Here is a 7021-nt window from a genome sequence, read left to right on the forward strand (position 1 = left end):
AAATAACAAAATGATACTTTAATTCAAATGAGCAAAGCAGCAGTTACAAAACACTGCAGATAAAAAAACAAAAAAATTTGGAAAAGATCTAGTACATAAACATTAGAAGTGGCCATCATTTTAAAACAAACTTTAAAACAAAAAACCGCCAATTATTTTGACAGTTGTTTCAATTAGAAAAATAATGTACCATAATATATAACTATATATATAAAGTAGCTTTACATATAGAAAAAAAAAACAAATTCTGAAACTTAAAGGCAGTTCAAAGTACAGAATAATTAAAACTGACACACTGTGGTCAACAGTACAGGAAACAGCATCGCCCTAACCCATATAATAATAGGCGGAAATAGAAGCATACAGCTTAGCACTAGTCTACAAAAGAAGCAAAAATAAAAATACATAAAAATAGCTCTAGAGCGTCAGTTCACAATTATAAAAAAATGCTTGCATGACCTGTTAATAAAGTCTAGGTCTACTGTTTGTTTTCTTGGTTTTACATGTGTTCCATCAGAAATAGAGATTACATCCTAGCCCTAACCAGGACTGAGTGTTCATACCAGAGACTATGGATAGTGGATACCCCCATGATCAACATTAGATAAGACAAAGTGAATTAGTATTTGAAAGTTTTAAATAGACTATGGGGATGAACTCAATGCTATAGTGAAGTCTGACAATATTAAATATTAATATAATCTTTGTTTATGAAACAATTTCTTATTTATGATTTCAGACTAAAACTTAAAATGCATTCATAGCAACACACAAACACATTCATATTAATAATAGTATAGAAAATGTTAACAGTTTTATGTTAAATATAATATAACATATTATAATTGATCTAAATAATGTCAAGTCACTATTTACACTATAAAAAGCATAGAACAAATTGTGCATGGATGTGACACTAATGAACATTAATATGATAGCACACAAAAGCAGGGGAGATAATAAATTGAATTAAAAGCATAATGTAGCAAGGCTTTGGTGTTGTGACTCCAATAATAATAATGATAATATACCACAGCCACTCCCTCCTCCAAAACAAAAAAGATAAAAACATTTCACTGAAACAACAAGAAGATTGAGGGGAAAAAAAGGAATATGAAAAAGAACAATGACTGGACTGAATGACAAGATTTACCTAAATATAGAACAAGATACAAGTCAATTATAGTGATTGCACCCAAATAGTTATTACAAAGTACATCACTTGTACCTATATTAGAAATGATTGTTCTATTCATTGTCATCTGTTAGGTTTTCTGACTTTGCGACCACTTCTTGTAATGTAACCTCTTTTTCTTCTTCTTCTTCTAGCCAGCTTTATTGCTGCTGAGCTGTGAGCTCTTTTGCAGACTGTGCCAAGGAAAAAAGTGTGCTGTTTTCTTCAGTTGTTCAGCACTGCCGTGCACGGTGTTGGTTATGTTGGGCTGTAGTGGAAGTAGGGTCTGCCTAAGGTGGATTAGGGAGGGGCATTCAAAGAGGATATGGTTTACGGTTTCAAAGGGGTGGGCGCAATGTCTGCAAAGGGGTAGTTGTGTGGAGTTTATTTTGTTCAGGTGGTAATTTAATAGTGGAGTGTGTCCTGTTCTTAGTTGGAACGTTGTAGATTGTTCTTTGCAGGGGAGGAAGTTAATACTGTCCAGTTTGTTAGGCGTAGTCATTTCTTTGTACATGGCTCTGCCTGTGTTTCCTGATGCCCATTGGTTGAGCCTCTCCTCTTTGTGATTGTTGACTAACATTGACCTTAGGGTGAGGTAGTTAACAGGTCTATCTGGTTGTTCCATAGATGAACCTGCCTTTGATAGCTTATCTGCCTTTTCATTTCCCATGATGACAATGTGTCCAGGGATCCACTGTAGTGTGATATTGATATTTAATTTTGATATCATCTGATGGATTATCACAATGAGTGTTGTCAACTCTCTTGGGCTGTTTGAGGTGCTGCTGTTAAGTTCTTGCAGAGTAGATTGGGAGTCTGTAAAGACAACAATATCTGATGGTGGTTACATTCCTTCATATAATTTGTTTTCCACTGTCTGTAGTGCTATGTTAATGTAACATAAAGTAGGTGACCATGGGTACTCAGCCTGAGGTTGGGAGGAGATCTGAATTTGAAGTAGCATTAGGGAAATGTTCATTTCTTTAAAGACGCAGGTTCCCTCACAAAAAAGGCTCTAAATGATGGTAGAAAAGGAAACAATCTCTAATGTATCTAATGTGTCTGTGTCTTTGCCTCTAGGAATTGTTTTCCCTCTCAAGATGTTCACTGTAAAGAGAACAAAAATCAATCAAAACATTTTCATAGTCAGTGAAACACAAAACTTGTCAAAGCTTTACTTAGAGGTTTAGTATAAAAAAAATATTAATTGATATAAATAGCTTTGCTTACCTTTTTATTCCATACATCTCTTGATAAATATTTTGGTTTACATTTCATCTTGGTCTACATCTTCATCATGCTGGTCTACATCTTCATGTTGGTCTACATCTTCATGTTGGTCTACATCTTCATGTTGTCATGTTGGTCTACATCTTCATGTTGGTCTACATCTTCATGTTGGTCTACATGTACATGTCTACCTTTTCATCATGTTGGTCTACATCTTCATCATGCTGGTCTACATCTTCATCATGCTAGTCTACATCTTCATCATGCTGGTCTTCATCTTCATGATCTGAAAATGTTCCAAAATTTAATTATGATAATGAATATATAAAACATTGGACTATGAAATCAGAGCTGTTAAGTTTTTTTGAAGATAAAATTTCAACTTGACTATTAAAACTAGATCTATAAAAACTATATGAAGCTAAATGAGTTATTAATTAACATAATTATTCTTTAAATAATTTCAATTAAAAACATGCTCGATTTGCATGCAATAACACAAAAGATAAAGCATCACAAAAAAAAGAATGAAACTTACAGATATTTGCTTTGCTAAATCAGTAGTTTAATAGCTTGCCCTTGGTTATTAGGAAAATTTTATGACAATGACATTAAATTCAAAATTGTTAAATTCTACCTTTGTCAATGACTACTTGCCTTAAAGAATTATTGATACACCAATTTTTTTAGCGTTTTTATTTACTGTCTGCTTCTCAGAGGTAATAATTTCTAGCAATTTGTATGATGTTCCCTTTTTATATTACAAAGAAGAGATCTGTGTTTTGATTTGAAAAAAAAAAGTTAAATACTATTTATTACAACACTCCTGTTTAAAATATAATTGGTTGCTAAATTTTTTATATAGCGCTACTTTCATGCCTATAGCATGCTCAGAGCCCGAGTCGGGTGTCGAACCTCGAGCCCCCTTCTAGGTAGTCAAGACAAGCCAAGTTCAAGCGCACTTAGCCTCTCGACCACGCTTCCCACTAGATCTAAGCTACATTTCTAGCATAATAAGGCACCATCTTTAATACAAAGGACTGTGATGGTTATGGATAAGCAGACAGTCTTTAATACAAAGATTATGGGTGAGTGACACCATCTTTAATACAAAGATTATGGATGAGTGACACCATCTTTAATACAAAGATTATGGATGAGTAGGCCTGCAGTATTTCACATGGCTATGCAGACCAAGTAGTCAATGCATATTTCAACACAAATGAACAACTTAAGACCTAAAATCTAAACTATAACTAGTTATGTTATTAAGGCAGCATTTTCTTTTCACAAATATGATAAGTACAAAGTAAGACTAGGCCTAGGATACACTTGATACAGGTAACAATAACACAACAATAGTTAGATGTTTACTAGATCTAGAATTCTCTCTCTATATATATATAATATATATATTATATATATATTAAATATATATAAAAAGTAAAGTTCCCCTTTCAGATCATTCTGTGGGTGTCATGCGGCCAGCACAACGACCAACCGCCTTTACTTTTCCCCAACTAATGTCAGGTTAGAGATGGGTGGATTCAGAGGCGCCCAAGGATCACGATATAAAAATCCCAGCCTTCACAGGGATTCGAACCCGGGACCCCAGGTGCAGAAGCCAAGCGCTTTACCGCTCAGCCACCGCGCCTCCACATATAATATATATATATATATAATATACTATATATATAGATCTTTAGCTAGAAATATATAGTAATAAATATGTAGATCTAGGCTTATAGACAACTAGAATCTCAATCTAGATTAGATCTAGATCTATCTAGACTTCTAGATTCTAAGAGTCTCTAGATCTAGATGAGCCGGTTATCGTGACGTAAGCAAATTTACTTTATCTTAAAGGCCTATATTCCCTATAAGAGTGAATAGTCTAGATCTATATCTATAATCTATATTATAGTCTATAGTTATAGCCTATACATCTCTAGAATCTAGACATTAATTAAATTTATTAATCATGTTATAAAAGTTATTTAATCTTTGACAGAATTACCATAAAGTTGATATAAATCTAGTTGCCAAAGCAAGTAAATATTGACTAGATAATAAGATGGCATTACTAAATTTAAATTAGATCTAGAAGACACTGCAAACATACCTGGAACCGAAGATTAGACACAAGGGACATAGATCTATACACATACACACAATATACTAACCAGTGGTCGGCAAACTCGTCATCCAAAAGAGAGAAATATAAACAATACAAAATTGAAGTTTGAGTTAGTAGCCCTGGAGACACTTTTATTTGAAATAATTAGGATTTAAAGTACAATCTCGCGACTACCGTTACCTTTATCTTAGGTTGGGGGGCCTACATCAAATTAAACTTAGTATTATACCAGGGCCGGATTTACCTATAGGCAACACATGTTAGAACTATAACTTCCTCACAAGCTACGGTCTGCGGGCAATTTCTGTGCACGGATCAAAGGTTTGGAACTCACTCCCCATTGATCTCAGACAGACATGCTACACTAAATTCAAGAAGAACATTAATAAGACATATCTGTTTAAAACTTTTTATTTAGATTAGTTTGTGTCATTTTAGCTCTCCTGTTTATGTTTGTAATGTTATCACAGCGCCTTGAGCCTACATTTTTGTTTGTTAACTGCTCGAGTCGGGTGTCGAACCTCGAGCCCCTTTTATAGGTAGCCAAGCAAAGTTAAGTTCAAGCGTTCTTAGTCTCTCGACCACGCTTCCCAGATGTGCCGACAAAGGATCACTAAATTATTATGTTTGTTTTACATGTTTCGGATGTTCATTCAGAGTTGAAGATAATTTACTTCCTAGTCCAAACCATCCTCAGGGCGACGGGAGAGGGGAGCGGGCTGGGTTTGAACCCGGGACCATCGCGAACGACAGTCCAGCGCGCATACCGCACGACCATCCTCGTAAATAATCCCCCATCGTAAATAATTAATAACCATTTCATCAAATATTGACTATGTTTATGACATTGTTGAGCTTTTTTAAATTAGCATTACATGTTCGTAATAAAAATAAAAGAGCTGTCATCTACAGATCGTTCGTTATCTCTGCACAGTGAATAGTGAATAATAAGATGACTTTTTTTAATCGGTAAAAATTGAAGCTTAAAATGTTTCTCTCTATAACCAACGAACTTTGTCATAGGGCAGAATATCTGCATCATAGATACAAGCACACTCTCTCTCGCTCTACTTCAATTAAAAATTCTTAAAATGTGCGAAGATAAAGATCACTAGATAAAATTCAAGTAAGCCTACTTTGCGAATTTCGGCAATTGTTTGCGCCCTTAGTGATTCCTAATAAAAAATCTCGTGATATATTTTTTTCTTTCAAAATTGAGATAAATCACAGACCTATAGGCCTTTATATTAACACCAATTTCTTCCACCTTTCTACTGTTGAAATGTAAACTCTTATTTTCCTAATGGAATTAATTTTTTTAAGCACTTAGTTATAAAATTTGCTAAATCTACCTCACGTATTTGTCATTCAATTGGAAATTAATCCCATAATTATTCTATTATATATGAGTATTGTGTATTGGAATGATTGCATGCCAAATGCGATCTTTAAATTAAGCGTAATGAAGGATGGCGTAACAGAGACCCCCCCCCTCCCCCATGCGCTATAAAGATCAAATGAGGCGCCATTTTGATCGAGGTGACAGAGAAAAACAACTGCCAGAAAAGAATACATTTGATTAGAGTAGCACAAAGATCAAAATCACTCAGAAGGTTAAAAAGTAAAGTAGCAATACTACATAACACTAGCTGTACCATAATTTACAAACACGAAAGGTCATCTGTCTTCATCGAGAAGTCCATACAAGTCTTAACTTTTAAAACGCTGGTTGTGAAGTCTTTAGAAGTCTAACTTTTAAAGCGCTGGTTGTTAGGGTGTATTTGTTCCGTGTGTGAATGGTGTTCGTATTTGCATCTATATTGTTATTGTTACAGTAGTTACTTGAGGTGGTCAAAGACAAAGACAGTTCTAGACAAACAATTTCCATTTGATTGGATCAATAAAAATTATCTGAAAGTTTTCTGAAAACAAAATAAAATACTCAGAAAGACAGCAGGGTAAAGCACATTACTTGTTCCACGTGCTAGGACAAATGTGTACAAGTGCTCCTTCTTCAATGGTGCTATTAGAGCATGGAATGGGTTGTCTGAATCAGCCAGGAAAAGCAATGACTTGGAAAATACTAAATCACTAATTAACTAGATAACTGGATTCTCACAGGCCGTAATTTTCCTTTGAAGTAACGTCTGTAATTCATCAGATAAGACAGGCGCAGTCGACGAAAAAAAAAAAGAACGTAGGCCTCAGAGAACCTGCTTTTTATGCATAAGTTGTGGCAAAATATGCAGGTCGCAACTGGGTCTGCTTTGCCACGTTAAATGGGGCATTCATCTTTAGTCACACAATCTTCGGAATCAAAGGCAAAGAGATGAGTATGTATAAAGTTACTATGAAGCAAGCAGCTGGTGATCTCGTATGATGTAACCTTTTCTCACTGCTCGCTGCCACAACCGTGACCTCCGTGACCCCACAACACACCTGACCAGAGATTGGTGTGCTGTTAATGAACAGATGCCCAC

General features: G+C 35.0%; 1 long non-coding RNA gene across 1 annotated transcript; it reads right to left on the reverse strand.

Moving 5' to 3' along the window:
• Nucleotides 1–3: 3 nt before the first annotated feature.
• LOC129924140 (uncharacterized) lies at nucleotides 4–2690 on the reverse strand. The gene is made up of 2 exons (XR_008776100.1): nucleotides 2405–2690; nucleotides 4–2281 (listed from the first exon to the last, which is right to left on the reverse strand). It is a non-coding gene; the product is annotated as an uncharacterized LOC129924140 (long non-coding RNA).
• Nucleotides 2691–7021: the final 4331 nt, after the last annotated feature.

Source organism: Biomphalaria glabrata, unplaced genomic scaffold, assembly GCF_947242115.1.
Source record: "Biomphalaria glabrata unplaced genomic scaffold, xgBioGlab47.1 scaffold_20, whole genome shotgun sequence".
Lineage (NCBI taxonomy): Eukaryota > Metazoa > Mollusca > Gastropoda > Planorbidae > Biomphalaria > Biomphalaria glabrata.